Raw genomic sequence first — 18297 nt, 5'->3', positions numbered from 1 at the left:
GAGACAGACGAACTACATCAGTTCAAAATGAAGTTCTGTAGCTCTAGATACAGATGGGGCTGTAGCTAAGTAGAAGAGCACCTTGGCATGCAGAGGGTCCCAGGTTTGATCCTTGGCACCTCCAGGTAAGGCTGGGGGAAACCCCTGATACAGAAACCCAGGAGAGTCACTTCTAGTTGGTGCAAGTTGACCCATCAACTACATGGACCATTCAGCAGAAGCTCGCTTCATATGGCGTCCTTGAATTGTGTGCAGCTGAAAAGGGACCAGAGCTCAGTGGTGGAGCATCTGCTTTGCATTGTTAAAGGTCCCAGGTTCGTTTCCTGGCATCTCCAGCTAGGGCTGGGGCCCGGCGGGGGGGAACCCTGAGCCTGAAACCCTGGAGGGTTACTGCTATTCAGTGAATCGAATTGGGTGTAGATACTATGTGGGGCTGTCTTTTACGTAGTCCGGAAACGGCAGTTAGTCCAGAATGTGGCAGCCAGGTTGGTCTCTGGGTCATCTCAGAGAGACCATATCACTCCTATCTTAAAAGATCTATACTAGCTGCCAATAAGTTTCCGGGCAAAGTACAAGGCTTTGGTTATAACCTATGAAGCCCTAAACAGCTTGGACCCTGGGTATTTAAGAGAACGCCTTCTTCTCTATGAACCACTCCGCCCATTGAGATCATCTGGAGAGGTTCGTCTGCAGTTGCCACCAGCTCGTCTGATGGCTACTCAGGGATGGGCCTTTTCTGTTGCTGCCCCGAGGCTTTGGAACACACTTCCTGCTGAAATAAGAGCCTCCCCGTCTCTGACAACTTTTAGTCAGTCAGTCAGTCAGTCCTTTAAAAGGGCAGTAAAGATGCATTTGTTCACCCAGGCTTTTAATTAGATATTGTTTTAATTTTGTTTTAATTATGTTTTAATAGTTTTAACTTTTCAAATTTTAATTGTTGAAGTGTGTTAATCTTTATATTGGTTGTTTTTATTGTTTTGTAAACTGCCCAGAGAACTTGTGTTTGGGGCGGTATAAAAATATGTTAAATAAATAATGATAATACACTGAGCCAGACGGACCAATGGCCAAGTACCTAAGAACAGCCCTGCTGGTCCTATCTAGTTCTATCTAGTCCAGCATCCTGTTTCACAAAGTGGCCCACCAAATACCTCTGGGAAGCCCAAAAGCAAGAGGTGCAGGCATGCCCTCTCTCAGTTACAGCCAAAGTACTTTTCAATGTAGTCATGAGTTGACTTAGGGTTCCCAAATACATTGATCAGACAGAGGAAGTTCCTTTACAGGACACATCATGCAGGAACGACGACGACTACTACAACAAATATTTATATTATATTTATATTTAGATTAACCCTTCAACCAAAGTTCTCAAAGCAGTTCACGTAGAAAAATAAATAATACATAAATAAGAAACTATGCAAAGCGTTAGGAATTACACAGAAGTATCACATAGCCCATCATCACAATCATCTGGTTTGGTGGAAAGATCTAATCATACTCTAAAATCAGCTCCTGGTAGCAAGCATGAATTGCCCCCTTTGCTAAGCAGGGTCTGCCCTGGTTTGCCTATGAATGGGAGACTACATGTGAGCACGGTAAGATATTCCCCTAAAGTGATGGGGCCGCTGTGGGAAGAGCATCTGCCTGCTTGCATGCAGAAGGTCCCAAGTTCCCTCCCTGGCAGCATCTCCAAGAGAGGGCTGAGAGAGACTCCTGCCTGCAACCTTGGAGAAGCTGTTGCCAGTCTGTGAAGACAATACTGAGCTAGATAGACCAATGGTCTGACCCAGTATATGGCAGCTTCCTATGTTTCTATGTCTAAGCCTCTCTTAAAGCTGTCCATGCTGGCGGCCATCACCACACCTTGTGGCTTCCCTTCCTCACTGTCTTCAGTTCATTGGAGGTATCCAGCTGTTTCCCTTCTCATCTGCCTTCAAATGCCACATCAGCACCAGTGTTCCTTCTAACAGGGATTCCCAGATACTGTTGACCACAACTCCCAAAATTCCCAGCCAAAGGCCATCGCAACTGTGTATGCTGGGAGTTGTAGTCAACAACAACTGGGAATCCCTGTTCCTGGGAAGACTGGTCAGCACATTGCTGCGCTGTTATTGTCCTCTTTGGAGTTTGTTTGTGGATTTGCTGCTACTTTCTACATTTTGCTGTTTGGTGCTTTGTCTGTAATGATGATGTATATTTTTATCTATTTGGATAATAGCCCGTCAGCCACCTTGAGGCTCTGAATGAATGGAACGACAGGGCAATGACAGGGCATTTTAATGAAGAAACGAAAATAAATGGCATAACTGTGTATCCAAGAAAACAGTTGGTTAAAGATCTTGCATGTTCACCATGACTCAGCAGATTTGCTGACAGTGGTGTCCTTGAATGCAGCTCAGAGGAGCTTTCTTACAGCACCTAAGTTGGCTCAGTCGGTTTAGGTCTACAGGGAATTGTAAGTCAGTCCAGATTCACATGCCACAAAGATTGTATCGTGCAGTTACGTATTAAGTACGAGGTGCAAATTCAGACATTCGAGGGGGTGTGATCTACAGTCATGTCTGACAAGGGTGACCAGGCAAACTAGGGACCAGTTTGTGGGGGGGGGACGCATAAACAGTGCCAGTATATATAGCGCTGCTGATTTTTTCTTTCTCTCCCTCTTGCATTGCACATAATCGAATAATGCACCCTGCTCCCCAAAGGGCCAGCACATTCTGCACCCCCACATACACAGCCTTCTTTGCTCATTGCACCTCACCCCTCCCCTCAATAAACAGCTAGTCTCATAAGCTACACTTCCTCTCTTGAATATAAATTGCCTGCCTCGGCATGCATTTCCAAATGGTCTCCGGCTGGATTTCCAGATAAACAGAATCTTTTGAACTCTGAAGAATTTGAGTTTTGCCCAGGGGCGTAGCCACCGTTGGGCGACCGGGTTCAAAGAACCTGGTCCGCCACTCCTCAGGAGCCGCACCTCGCAGCCTCGACACCCCCCCTCCACATCTGACATCAGACCACCAGGGGGGGGCTGGTTTAGCTCCCGAGTGGGGCTGAACAGCCCCATCTGGGAGTTAAATGTAATAAATAATAGATAATTATTAATAATAATAATAATAATAATAATAATAATAATAATAATAATAATAAATGGCCAGTGCTGCATTCATGGCACGTCCAGGAGCGGCTCTCACTCAGGGAGAGCTGCTTCTGGCCACTCTACAAACACAGCGCTGGGCCCAATCTAGCTCTTGAACGGGACTGCGTGGCCCCATTCAGGAGTTAGATGACTAGCACTGCCTTCGCAGCATGACCAGTAGAGGCTCTCCCTGGGCCACTGCTGGCTTGGCTCTGCTACTGGTTTCCCCTCCATTCTTTAGACTGGGAACTCTCTCCTACTGCATCCTCAAACCAGGATGGGTTAGTCTTTTGCTGTTCATCGGCATGGGCTGGTTATTCAACCTCATGAATCATCAGCCTGTGTGCCTCAAGGCACATCTTGCCTTGAGCGGGTGTGGGGTGTGTGTGCCAAAATCATACTCTGCCTAGGGCACCAAAAACCCTAGTGTTTTCCCTATGTCTGGCCTATATCTTGTAGCTTACAGGTGGTAAGTTACCCATATATTTTTGCTACTTGCATTTTCTTTGTATGAGACACAGTCCTAATTTCGAGTCCCTGCCGGTTTCTCTTCACCAAGACCAAAATAATACCATTTATTCCTGCTAAGGTTTTCAAAGTTATTATTAAGGTGGTACGTAGTTAACTCAAAAAGTATCAACATTTATTAAGTATGACAAGTCAGCAGTTTATACAAGCATGGCAAACATATGTTTTCACATCTGGTTTGAGTAATATCATCATGATTTTAAAAATGATTTATAGCTCTGCAGGCCATAAAATGCCAGCTTTGCTGTAATTTGGAATTTTTCAGACATTGAGCAAATTATTGAAAGCTTGTACTGAGGGGTGGGGGGGGGTAGGTGGAGATTTTGTTTGCCGACACTTTAATATAACTTGGAAACTTTGGCATCGGTGGCAATTAGTAGGGCAGCAAATTACCAGGGTAAAGTCCAGCTATGGTAGTTAACTATTCCTGTATCTCTGGACAAGAAGTATCTACAGTATCTATCTATCTGTCATATTTTCTTTCCGCCTGATACAGAGTAGACATCTTTAGACAGTGTACAAATTAAAAACACAACAAATATTAAAACAGTATAAAACAGTTAAAATTCATAAAACTAATAAAACAAGATCACAGATAAAAACATAATACATTTAAAAATCTTCAGTTAGAAGCCTGGGAGAACAGGTATGTCTTCAGGGTCTTCCTAAAAGCAAGTAGAGAAGAAGATGCTCATATTTCAAAAGGGAGCATATTCCAAAGCCCTGGGGCAGCCACAGAGAAGGCCCGGTCCCAAGTTGCCACCAAACGTGCTGGTGGCAACCATAACCAGACCTCTCCAGATTATCTTAGTAGGCAACAGGGTTCCTGACAAAAGGAAAAGAAAAGGTTGTGCTGTCGAGTCGGTGTTGACTCCTGGCAACCACAGAGCCATGTGGTTTTCTTGGTAGAATACAGGAGTGGTTTATCATTGCCTTCGCCCGCGCAGTATGAGATGATGCCTTTCAATATAGGAGTTTCTCGTATTCTGGGAAACACACCAGCGGGGATTCAAACCAACAGCCTCCTGCTCTCTAGGCAGGTTGCTTCCCCACTGCGCCATTAGGTGGCACTCTCTTAAATACCATGGACCCAAGCTGTTAAGGGCTTTGTAATAATAACCAGCACTTTGTATTTTGCACGGAATACATAACATGCTGTTGCTGGGGCTTTTTCTCTGAGTGGAAAGGGCAGAATATGGGCCTGTTCTGATGACCAAAAGCTGAGTAGGAGGAGCGTCCAGCCAAGCTCCGAGCCATGTGCACAATCCCAAGAATTGGTTGTGTGTCGGGAAAATCGGTCACGTGTTGGAGTTAGGAGGCCAGGAAAGTGATAAGGCTGGTTCTGACATTTGTGTAGTGCACAGTCCAACTGGGTCAACAATGTTGCTTGGTTGCCGCCATCCCATCCAGATTGCGGGTAGCACACAATAGGGCTGGTCTGACTATCATTATTAGGGTAGGAGATATCTCCTGGAGAACATCTACCCTAGGAGATGCCTCCTACCCTAGCTCAGGAGCTGTGCACACTCCCAATTTCTGACTGCCAGTTAGTGTCAAGCAAGGTTGGAGGTGGGGAGCTTGTGCATCTGTCACATCCCAGCTGGGTAGGATGAGTGTGCCCTACCCAGATTGTGTATTCCCAGCTTCAGTAGGAATTTGATCTGAATGTATTACGATCATAGACCAGCAATAGCTTTAGTAGGAGCAAAAGCTCCCCGGCGCAGCTGGGTCTTGACAGATGAGCAAGCTCCCCACCTCTGTCATTTTGCTGTGGGTTTCTGTATTAACTTGACAGTCTTAATTTCTGTTGTTGGACATCCTGGCTGACTGTATGTGTGTAAAGCAGTGCATGAATTATAGGAGACAGCAGGGGACCTGATCTTTTTTTATGGCAGCCCCCTTAGCTTTTAGAATGGGCCTTGAATTGGCTTGAATTGGAAGAGCCCCTGGTGGCGCAGTGGTAAAACTGCCGCCCTGTAACCAGAAGGTTACAAGTTCGATCCTGACCAGGGGCTCAAGGTTGACTCAGCCTTCCATCCTTCCGAGGTCAGTAAAATGAGTACCCAGAATGTTGGGGGCAATTTGCTAAATCATTGTAAACCGCTTAGAGAGCTCCAGCTATAGAGCGGTATATAAATGTAAGTGCTATTGCTATTGCTATTGCTAAAACTAAAGGGAATCAGAGGAAAACGGCTATGGATTTAAATTAGGTTTTCCCCCTGCCACCCCCAGTTTGGGGCACTGATTGAAAGTAGGGGTGTGCACAGACCCGTTTCTTGTAGTTCGGTTCAAATTTGGACTGAATTTGAACTGAACCATTGGTCTGTGACCCAGTTTGGTCAAGCCGACCAGCAGTACAGTCCATTAGATCGAACTGGGTTGAACTGGGTTGACCCCGTTTGACGGTCTGAGGGGCCATGCCTAAAGGCGAATCCGGTGAGGATTTCCCTTTACAAACGGGGACCCTGCCTTTTAAGGGCAGGATTCTAAGGCTTCTAAGGGTGGCTGGCGGGGGGCAAGATGGCACTTTGCTGCCGCCGGCTCCTCTAAACCCCGGAACGGTTCCAGCCTCCGTGCATGCATGGAGGCCATTTACATGGCCTCCACACATGTGCAGAGGCCAGTACCATGCTGCCACAATGGCTGCGCTGCTGGGGGGCACTGGGGTTTAGAGGAGCCACCGACGCTGGTAAGGTGCCCTCTCACCACCCTGCCAGCTACCCTTAGAAGCCTTTTTAATGCAAGATTCCCCTTTGCTAGTGGAAGGGAATACTCACCAGATTTCCCCTTACAAGCATAGCCCATCGAACCAGTTCGAACTGGTCTGTAGCTTACTGGGCCCAGTTCGGTTCAAACTTGGACCGGCTGCCCTTTTTTGAGGCCACTTTGGTTTGAGTTCAAAGTGGTTGAATCAGGTCAGTTCGAATCGAACCCGATTCAATTTGAACCATTTCTGCACACCCCTAATTAAAAGGCAAGATATAAATATTCTTTATTTAGTTAGTTAGTTTCACATCCCCTGCTAACTTGGCAAAGAGGCACCTTTTAACGTGGTGATTCTCTTTATTGGGCAGGGGGAGAGTAACTGGCCCTATCCACCCCCAGCACAATACCTCCACTGACTGTTGCTAGTGTCTAGCTTATGTTTCTTTTTAGATTGTGAGCCCTTTTGGGACAGGGATCCATCTTATTATTTATCTGTGTAAACTGCTCTGAGCCATTTTTGGAAGGGCAGTGTAGAAATCAATCATATATATATATATATATATATATATATATATATATATATATATATATATATATACACACACCACTCTTCCTCCAAGGAGCCCAGAGTGATGTACATGGTTGTGGTTATCCTTCCAACAGCTTTGTGAGGTAGGTTAGAGGTAACATGCATGATTCCCAAAATGGAATATACCTGACAGGTTAAAATTTAATTTCCCACAATAGCGATTAGCAACCTTTTCCACCTAGGTAAATGAGAAAAGAAGTTGCATGTTGCTTGTGTACTAAGTTTCTTCCTGCTTGAAATGGATAGGCCAGGCATGAATTCAGTGTTCCGGTGCTGTATTGGGTTGCATCCATTACAGTGCATGATACCTTGTTAGCAAAACTGATCTGACCTGCACACTGAATTTTAAAACCACTAGGGCTGGGAAGAAGGTAGGGGGATTCAGACTACAGCCAGCTTTGATCACACTTTCAGGAAAAACTGGGGTTCACATAGTCCTGTAGAGCAGATCAGTAGCCCCCCTGATTCTCTTATGCACTTGAATATTTTTCTGCCGTTCTTCTATTTTTGGTATGAATCAAATCATTTAAGTGTTTTGAGATTCAGTCACTGTGGTATATGTCTGAAAGAAAACACAGCTGCTCTTTGGAAGCCTCAAGGCCTGTGAAAAACTTGTGCAGTTAGGTTTCTTAAATACTCTCAGACTTTGGCCCGGTTCATATGTCACGGGAAACCGGAAGTCCCTTCACCCCTGGTTTTCAAACCTGGATGTACGAACCCTGGGAAATGGAGCTTGCAGGGGGGAAGCAACCCGCAGTCTCCCTTGCCAAACTCCACTCTGGACCTTCAGTCAGTGGAATTCCGCCTCCGCAAACTCCATTTCTGCGGTGCCAATGTTACATACAAGCACTGGCACCGCAGTTTGGGCCCCACAGAGCCAGAGCTGAGGGAGGAAGCTCTTCCCTCACTCCGGCCCAATCAGTTGCGTGGTAGGGGTGTGCACAAAACCAGGTTGCCTGGTTCAGTTCGAGTCCGAACCGAACTCGAACTGGACCAGGCACGTTCGCTTTTGGCACCCCCCGAACACTCCCTTTGGTTCGGTTCGGGAGGTTCACAATTTTAAAAAAAAATTAAAAATTAAATTTTACTTCTGGGGGCTTCAATTCAGTCGCGGGGATTCTCCAGAAGTCCCCGCACCGCCGGCCTCCATTTATGTCCAAATTGCCTGGTGCCCATTCCAGGCATGCCCATTCCAGGCATGCCCTCCATTGCAGCGACCATTTTGGAGGCCATCACACATGCCCAGTGGACCTCTGCGTGGCCTGGGTCATGTACTGCTTTCCCGTACATCCAAACATGGATGGGAGAGCGGGGGAGGGGGGCACATAATGACGTGTTACGTATGACCCAGGCCTTTCTGTCAATTTTGTTGACCCATATCTACAGGCCCCTGCGCCCATCCAGAAACCCTTTACCATTGACTGCCCTCTGCCAAATCCATGACTGCCATACTGGTTCACAGTTGGCTGTTGGAGGGGGCAGCTCCTGTGTATATCTGAACACATGGGGTAGAGATCCGGTCCTGTGGTAGTGAGCATGCATTGTCCCTTTTGCTAGTGAGCAATGTGAATGGCCCAGATTTACTCCAATTTGGGCTTAAGCCATCTCCCCCTTCAATAAAGCTTTCAGTCTGGAAGAGTTTTAGGCTTAGAGTTGACCTAGAACCTTGGTGTAGGAGCCAGGTGTGAAGATGGCATTTCACTGGTTCAAATCTCCACTCATCCTCCAAACTTTCTGGGATACCTTGGGCCATTCCTCAGGCTAACTTACCTCACTGGGTTGTGTTGAGGATGAAAGGGAAGGCCATTTAATGACGGGGAAACTGGGGTAGAGTTTTATCATTCGAAGCCTGATCAGACCCAAGACCTTACATAGGAAGTTGCCTTATACCGAGTCAAACCATTATTCCATCTAGCTCAGTACACCAGGGCTGCAGAACTTCGTGGCCATCCAGCTGGTTTTGGACTACAAATCCCATCAACCCCAGCCACATCAGCCATTAGCCAGGGATGATGGGAGTTGTAGTTAGTATCTGCAAGAGGGCCAAAGTTGTGGAGCCCTGGTCTACACTGACTGGCAGCAGCTCTCCAAGGTTTCAGGCAGGAGTCCTTCCCAGCCCTACCTGGAGATGCTACCAGGGATTGAACTGGGGACCTTCTGCATGCCAAGCAGATGCTCTACCACTGAGCTACTATGACCTCATCCCTTCATCTTACAGACCGTGTTGCCTATAGATGCGTCATTAATGTGGAATTTGTTACCTTCCCAAAACGGAGGGGGAAATCAATCAAAGATATAAAATCCATATAAAAAAGAAAGACCATTTTTGCAATCTGTCAGGACAACCGATTGTATCCAATAATTGTTGATTTTTTGTGTACGTGAGTTAGGAAAGGGATTAGAAATGGTGTACATGCATTTCTGATGAAAGCAGGTAACTCTGCATGTGTGTTGACAGAAGAATTTGACAAATGTATAAAATTGATACCAGGTTGGCTCTGAAAGAAGGCAAGGATTTCTGTTTACCATGTGGGGTTCCAGAACTGATGCATTTCGCTGTTAGCAGTTAGCTGGGTTTTTTTAATCTAATACATAACGAAGTTTGTTGTGGAAACCATTATCCAAATATCATGTTTGAAGGACCATATCCCTTTCCACTTGCCTTTAAGTACTGTGCTCGACTTAGTAGAAGTGTTATTCTTTAACAGACAGAAAGCTCTGTGCTTGGATCTCTAAATCCATCCTTAAACCATCCGCAGTCAGCAGAGCTCACAAATCACTCCCTCCGCTTATGTGTTTTGAAGTTTTATTTTCACGGCGTTGTGCCTTCTAATTCTGCTTTCAAATGTTCTGGCATCTGTTATAACCGCTTTGAGAAACTTTTGAAAATAGTTTCTTTTGGGTGTGTGCATGTAATAATAGACATTCTTTCAGATGGACTGTTTTGGGGCAAGGGGTGAAAATTAATGAGTTGGAAGATAAGAAAAGATCAGTGGTTTGGCTCGGGAACTTAACCGGGTGCTTTTTTTAAAAAAAGAAACAACTCCTTTTTGGTGTTTGTTTTATATGATTCCAGCACTTACTCCACAGAATGCTGTCCAAGAAGAATTGGTCTCCGTAGCCCTAGTCGAGTATTTCAGCATATGTCTTCTGCTTCCCATGAGGCAGTCCCAGACTTTATTCTCCCCCAAAAAGAGTAGCAAGAAAGTCCTTAACAAATGGCTCCAATCTAGAGGGCTAGCAGATGGAAACATGAACGAAGATTCTAAGCTCAGTTTGCCAATACGTGGTGCACGCTCATAAAGATGTGATGGAATTAGCCTTTAAAGAGATAAGCTGAGATTTTCTAATTTATTATTTGTCAAAAGACATCAGAGTTTATCATGGAGGACTAAAGCATCTGTTCCTAAAGTCCTTCGTTCTCAGTTGCACAAACATTATAGCAAATGCAGGGCTCTGGGACAATCTTATGGTCTGCTGTACATGGCAAAATTGGAGAACATCAGAAGAGCCCTGTTGGCAGCTGACGTCTTCTGAGTCAGAGCCTCTAGCTCAGCATTGTCTGCTCTGACTGGCAGCAGTTCTCCAGGTTTTCAGACAGGAGTCTTTCCCAGCTCTGCCTGGAGAAACCGCCAGGTTTTAAGCCTGGGACCTTCTGCATGCAAAGCAGATGCTCTGCCACTGAACTACAGCCTCGTCCCCTCTCATTACTATGGTGGTTAGCTGGTCAAGAGTCGGTCTTGTGGTCGAGAGCATGAATTCGGAACATAGGAAGCTGCCATGGTCCATCTAGCTCAGTATTGTCTTCACAGACTGGCAGCGGTTTCTCCAAGGTTGCAGGCAGGAATCTCTCTCAGCCTATCTTGGAGCTACTGCCTAGAGGGAACTTGGAACCTTCTGCTTTTCCCAGAGCGGCTCCATCCCCTGAGGGGAATCTCTCCCAGTGCTCACACTTCAAGTCTCCCATTCATATGCAACCAGGGTGGACCCTGCTTACCTAAGGGCACAAGTCATGCTTGCTACCACAAGACCAGCTCTCCTCTCCCCTTTGCTAAGTAGGGTTTGCCTTGGCTTGCCATTTGATGGGTGACTTCATGTGGTCATGTCTGCTGAAAGATATTCCCTCGAGGGGGTGGGATTGTAGTTCAGTGGTAGAGCAGCTGCTTGCATCTCGAAGGTCCCAGGTTCAATCCTTTGCATCTCCAGGGAGGGCTGGGAAGGAGTCCTGCCCAAAACCTCGGAGAGCTGCTGCCACTTAGTGTTGACAGTGCTGGGTTAGATGGATCAATGGTCTGACTCAGTATAAGGCAGCTTCCTTATACATGATCACTCTCCCCTCCTCTTCCCTTGTGTTTTGACTCCGCACAACTGCAGATCAGGAGTATGCCCAGCTTTCCTGCCTTGGCTGGGTACTCCTTGGAGTGGAGCTAGTCCACGCTTCCAGGTGCAACTTGAATAAGCAAGTGATGAGAAATCAAGCTGCTATATGGCAGGTGTGGACTGGTTTCTAAGAAACAGACCTGCAGATTAGCCTGTCTCATGGTAATGAACGATCAGTTATAGATCAGAGACATTTTCTTGCCCTGTTTTGAGAAAATATATATTTTTCCCCTATTAAGCACCACTGATTAGTGCTTCCGAACTGGTTGACAATAAACCTAATGGGTCCAGCAAAGGCTCTCCGTAACTAACCTTTAAATGAGGAGTTGCCAGGCATTCCTCTAGCAATTAATTTGGTGTTGAGAAATTTAATTGACCACAAGACTAAATTATTAAGGTATGTGGGTCGGTGGTGGGGGTGGGTAGGGGCTGGCTGGGGAAACTGTCACCCTAATTGAGACTTGAACCCATAGTCTTTCTCTGCTGTGCTGCTCAAGATGTGATTTAGGGGTTAATTGATTGGCGAATCTTCCCCTGCTTGCAATTATTTCCTGTAATGGCACTAAATGCCTACTGTAGCTAAGACCGTTTTAATGGGATCTTCTGCTTTCAGCTATTAGCATGGTGTCACAAAGAAAGCCAATGAAAGGTTGAGTGCTGGGTGTGCAATGGGATATAAATAAAGAGATTCAAGGTTGTCTTTCAAGTTTCTGGTGGAACACATCAAGAAAGAAAGAGGGCATTGATGTCTCTTCACAGATATAAGAGAGGACGGCTAATTTGCACACGGACAATCCGCACATCCTGTAATTCGCACACATACCTACAGAGCGCCTTTGATGTCACAAACAAAGTTAAGTCAGTTTGGACCATTGAAAGCTCTTTTTCTTTTGCTAACCCTTCGTTCATCAATAAGACAATCTGCATGATTGCTAAGAGAGTAGGACAAGCGTCCTACCCAGGTAAGGGTCTGTGAGCTGGCTCGAAATCAAGCCAGTTCGCACTCTAACCGGTTCAGTTTGAAGGCTCAATCTCGGACCCAACTGGGTTTGGTCTGAGGTTGAGCCGAACCACTTGGGCCGGTTCGGATCCAGTTTGAGGGGGGTGGGGGGGCTTCCATGAGTGTTAAAATATTTGTAAAAAGCAAAGTACTTACTGCCTTACTGTGGCTTCAGGAGTGCCATAGGGGGCTTTGGTGGTTCCCTGTACCCTCACCACCCTCCCCCGGGCCTGTTTCAACCCTTTGCACATGCACAGTGTCCATTTTTTGGCCGCTGTGCACGCACGGTGGGGGTGAAAATGGTCTGGAGGGGGACAGAACCAAACTGGTAAAACCAGTTTTGTGCACATCCCTATACCCAGGTATGGGAGCTGTGCACACACCTGATTTTCAAGCATGTGTGAGCAAACCGCTAGGTGGGAGGATGGAGAACAATCATACGTGAAATAGTCTCTCCCAGCCCAACCTGGAGATGCTGCCAGGGATTGAACCTGGGACCTTCTACATGCACAGTAGATTCTCTCCCACTGAGCTACAGCCCCATCCCCATGTGACACCTGAACCAGACCAGTTGGGCATATAAAAACATGGGCATGTATGCATGCATCATGTGGGCCATTGTGGTCTCATTTGCAGACCTGGGCAAAACCCAATTCAAATGCTTCTTGTAGAAGCAGCCATAAAGATCCATGTAATGTGTCCACAAGCACCTAGCACGCCTTTGCCCGAGCATCCCTTTCTGTCACCATTACTGGGGAGAAATAACTGATAGCGATCAATGTGATTATTTCCTGTCCACGGAACATTTTTATTTTTACTATGGTATTAGCCGGACATATGTTTTGAGAAAGAAGATATAAATATGTTTAGCCTCTGAATATAAGCTCCGTAGAAATGTTATATTACCCACTTGGAAGTGAAAGTGTAGGTGACATACTGTTCAGGAACGAGGGCCCAGCTTTGCTTACAAATCAGCTGGATGATGAGGTTGCAAAAGTTATATTTTCCCTGCTTTCACCAGCGGAATTTATTAGCTTCTTGGAATTGATTCTGGATGCCTTTCATTTGCCATTGGGCTAAAGTCAGGAGCGAAATGATGATATACCGTATTTTTGCGCACTCATCTTTTTATTGCCTAACTATTGTTATTGAATAAAAGACATTTGATATATTGAGAGAGAGAGAGAGAGAGAGAGAGAGATTCATTTTTTCTTCTTGTTGTTGTTTTTAATTGCCATCCATTTATTTGAATGACCAGCCCCAATTTTGCACTAGCAGCCATGGGGAGCAGACAGTGGGGGCAGTGAGGGTTGCAGCATCGGGCCAACTGTGGGTCCTCAAAGGGTTACCAAGATGTTATGTCACTTTATTTGCTCAGGAAGAATGGGGCCGGAGGAAAGTTAATATCGATGCACTGTATGAAAGTGTTCGAGTCGTTATCTCTGGGAAGATAATGTGAACTCAGCAGTATCATTGCTTTGATCTCTGGTTAAAGTCTTAGCAAAACTCGATTGCCGTTTGACTGACAACTTTGTCAGGGAATGAATGAAGACTGACACTCTAATATTGAAAATGCAGCGTTTACAGAACTTTTGGAGCCCCAAGTTTTCTCATGACACTGCTTCTTTTGTGGAAGACTAGATTTTCACTCTCTCTCTCTCTCTCTCTCTATACACACACACACACACGTCTGTGTTGCCGCTGCAGCTAAAACGTCTGATTTTCCGTCTCCTCGCTGCCAAAAACAACTGCCTTTACTGACAAAGTTGTTTTTGATGTGTTCATGCGAGCAATACAACCAAACAATTTCAGCTTGGCAACACTGGGGTTTATCGGCTGGAACAGGTACTGCTCCAACAGTTTTTGAGAGTCAAACCAAATTATGAATTCTGCTACTCAGGTGACCACTTTCCCCCCACCAAGAGGTACTTTTATTATTATTTGTTGTCCTTTTTCTTTTCGATCTCTGACCTACCCCATCTCAAGGGCTCAAAATGGGTAGCAGGGCTTTTTAAAAAACCTAACAGCCAACCGACAATAGACTAAAATGCCCAGTAACACGCTGCATATCAAGCTAGATGTCTTGTACTAACGTTTTATCACACAATGATGCATGTAGCATACAGTGATACTTCTTTGCAGAGTTCGTATTGGGAGGAATTGCGGGGTATATTTGAGGTATAATTATTAACTGTCTTGAATCGGATGCTGTTCAGATATTGGAAGCATATAGTTCTCAGCTCCTTGGAAGAACTGACGTGAAGGTTGGAATTCTAACTTACTAAGTACTAGGTGCATGGAGTAGCATGTTGCATAGTAGCTGCCATATACAGAGTCAGACTATTGGTCCATCTATCTCCATATTGTCTGCTCTGACTGGAAGCATCTCTCCAGGGGTTCAGATGGGGGTCTTCCCCAGCCCTCCCTGGAGATGCTGGAGATTGAACATGGGGCCATCTGCATGCAAAGCAGATGCTCTGCCACGGAGCTGTGACCCCAATCCAGTTCTGGGGTCACTACTGGGGAAGAGACAGTCTTTGAGAGAGTGGCTTTCCAACTATGTATGAGGGAACCATAGGGTTGCTTTGAAGCTTTATCGGGGGTCCTCAGTGGCAAGACCAATTATGGCGAACAAGCTTCCATGAAGGGGGTTGAGGAAGTGTGCCCATCATTACGGATTTTGCTTCTCAATTGGAAAATTGTTGGTTGTGTTCTTGGGCAATTTACATAGGGTACCATATCTGCACATGAGGTGTAACTGAGGCTCTACAAACCTAGGCAGTGTTCCACGTGAGCTGAAAATGCTCCCCAGAATGTTGATCCATAGGCTTGTTCTCGTCACTATTCTGGGGTGGGCTGCAGAAATGGCATACTCCTACCTCAGACGACCAGAGCCTCCTTTCGCACGCCTCGGCAGTAGGTATGTGCACAGAACCGCTGCGGGGCGGTCCAAAGGCAGCGGGGGTCTCCCTTTTAGAGCGGGGGGAAGGTGTACTTACCCCTCCCGCCATGTTCTCCCCACCGGCATCAGGTTTTTTAGCAGTCCATCGGGCCGTTGCCCTCCTCTTCCGGATATGACCGGAAGTTGCTGATACGCCTGCACGCGCCGGCACATGCGCGCGTCTGTGCCGGTGCACACAGGCACGTCAGCAACTTCTGGTCAGATCCGGAAGAGGAGGGCAACGGGGCAGCAGGGAGATACGCTGCTGCCCTGATGGGCTGCTAAAAAAACCGATCCCGGCAGGGGGAAAGCGTCAGGAGGGGTAAGTTCACCTCCCCCTGCTCTTAAAGGGAGACCCCCGCCGCCTTCGAACCAGCGGAACCGCTGGTTCCGTGCACATCCCTACTCTAAGGTGGTCACCATTGCTGAAGTCAGGAGTTGGGGCTTCCATATATACCACAATTCATTGTAGGAGCAGTGGAGAGGCAGCCCTCCACACTGTAGCAGCCCTTTTCTCCTTGACCCCGCAAGCCATAGGACTCTCTGATTAACATGGCCACCAGCTGTTTGGGAGCACTTTAAAGCCACATGGCAGTGCAGATGACCAGAAGAGAAGGTAGGACAGGCTCTGTTTTCCTCCTCCCTAACGTTTAATCTGGGTCGCGGATCTTGGTTACCCAGGTTTGGAGCAGCTGGATCAGGAGGCCTCCCATCTCCTCAGACCAACACAGATCCCTGAGTTAACCCTGTCCTACCCAGAGATCTCTGGTTATGAGAACAGGCTGTATAGTGACTAGATCAAGATCTGAAATTGGGTCATGGACATAGGTAAGGCAGGAGGCACAACCATCATTTTCTTTTGTCTTTTAAAAGGATTGTTTTTAAAGAGAAAGGTTTAAGGGAGAGTAATTGGAAGGATTGGTTGGAAATGGGTTGGGAAGAGGTAGAGAAAGTGTGTGTGTGTGGAGAGAGAGAGAGAGAAATTAAAAATGGGTGAAAGCCTTTTGTAGGGTGAAAGGCTGAAGACTACGGCCTAGGGACATTTCCCAGAATCCTCTGCAACATGCAAGGGTTCCTTGGCGAATAGATCAGTGTGATCCCTGAAGGCAAAGGTTGAAAACTACTAGCCTAAGTCATATCCACAGGTTGCCAGTTGACTTATAACATGCATCCATTTTTATGCCCCCACATCCCTTTTTATGCACTTTTATTACTTTTATGTCTTTTTAGGCTTTTTATACCCCCATGTTTCTTGTGTATTTTCTAATATTTTTTATTATTTTTAGTATTATTATTTATCTTCAGTACCGTATCATGTGTAATCAACCTGTGTACTTTTTGTCTACCCTCACTTTTAATATGTAATCATCCCTTATACTTTATGCCTAACCCTAACCCTAGCTAGCTTTATATTAGCTAGCTTGCTTAGCTAGCTAGGATTTATAAAGCAAACAGAATCCATACACATTTTTCCTGGATCTCAGAAGGCTGCTGTCAATAAAAAAGAATAGTATAAATTTACTGTTGATTACCTACCTTTCCTATAACATCAGAGGAGCTGAAGATGTTATGTTTCCTATAACATCAGAGGCGGGTCTAAAAAGTCTTGCCCATTTAATTCTCATTCTCTCTCCCCACACACACACACTTCACACATGTATGTATGTATGTATGTCCTGTCATCCTTTTTTTGATCATTGGGAAAGGCGATAGATAGATAGATAGATAGATAGATAGATAGATAGATAGATAGATAGATAGATAGATAGATCCTCTCTCTAATTTTTCCTTTCCTTTCCCAATAATTTGGAACCTGGGAGATTCTCTTTTTAAATTCAGTTTCGTCTTCCACTCTTGTTGCACAGAGTTGCACGTTCTTGTAGCACATTCCCCCAATGCGTTCTTATTTATCTCTAAAACAAATATTTGAGAAACATTCAATTACTAGCATCCCAGCAAACCTATTCATCAATTACTCACTTGTTGACTGTTACCAGAATCCTTTCCTGTGCTCCCTGTCTTATGTTGAGAGGGAGGGAGAGAGAGAGAGATTATTAGATTAACGTCTCCATTTGCTAACGACACTTCCTTAAACTACATACATTACAGCACCCCTTTTAAAGCAGGGTTTTTAATTTACTGTTTCCTTTTATCTGCTGCAAGGATGACTTTTTTTTTTCTTTCGAGCCTCCCATAGTTTGTTCTGGTCATTAACATTTCAGTAAAATTACGTCTGAAAGGGGCTTTTTATGTTTGGGTAGACTGCAGTGCACATTTGGCTGTTAAAAGCCAACCCCCTTAACTCAGTACCGATGCTTGACACTTGCGGCGATTTGAAGCAGTTCACTGCCTGGTTTAATGGTGCCGCCAAGGGCAATGATCACATTACTTGCTATTATATTTGGGGTAGGTGGGTGTTACTCTGGCAATAAAGACATATTTCTTAAACCGTGCGCAGAAGAGCTTCAGGGTAGCAGCATGTGCCTACTAACAACCTAGCAAAAAAATATTGTAGCAGGAGACAGGAGACACTAAACCTTCCCTGCTCTGAACCTCATTTGTACCTTGGAGTCTGACGGCTTGTTTTTAAAGTGTTTCCCCCAAGGTTCGTTAGTTTAATGTGGATTATTTAACCTGCATTAGGTTCTGTGTAAACACCCCCGCCCGCTTTTTAAAAAGATGGACTTTATTAAACACATTTTTTTTCCAAACTCAGGATAAAAAATTGTAGTTAAAAAGAAACGTGTAATTTAAAATTGCACTCTTAAACAGAGAAAATTAATACATACAAAAATAATGGCCAACACTCAGACTAATGCTATCTAAAACATTATAATTAAGAAGATGAAGATTAAAGATATTGTAGTTAAAAAGAAACAATTTTAAAAGCATACATATATACCTAACATAGAAAGTTTATAGTTAAAAAGAAACAGAGAAAGATTAAAGTTCAATAGAAACATACAATTAAAAATATATACTCTTTAACATAGAAAATGATTAAAAACACAAAA

General features: G+C 45.2%; 1 protein-coding gene across 11 annotated transcripts in view; it reads left to right on the top strand.

Moving 5' to 3' along the window:
* DACH2 (dachshund family transcription factor 2) overlaps nucleotides 1–18297 on the top strand; it is a 421855-nt gene that overhangs the window by 346129 nt on the left and 57429 nt on the right. The gene's annotated exons all lie outside the window — the stretch shown is intronic.

The sequence above is a fragment of the Hemicordylus capensis genome, chromosome 11 (assembly GCF_027244095.1).
Source record: "Hemicordylus capensis ecotype Gifberg chromosome 11, rHemCap1.1.pri, whole genome shotgun sequence".
NCBI classification, from domain to species: Eukaryota; Metazoa; Chordata; class Lepidosauria; order Squamata; family Cordylidae; genus Hemicordylus; species Hemicordylus capensis.
The sequence above is the reverse complement of the archived record's forward strand: the minus strand, read 5'-3'. Positions and strand labels throughout refer to the sequence as shown.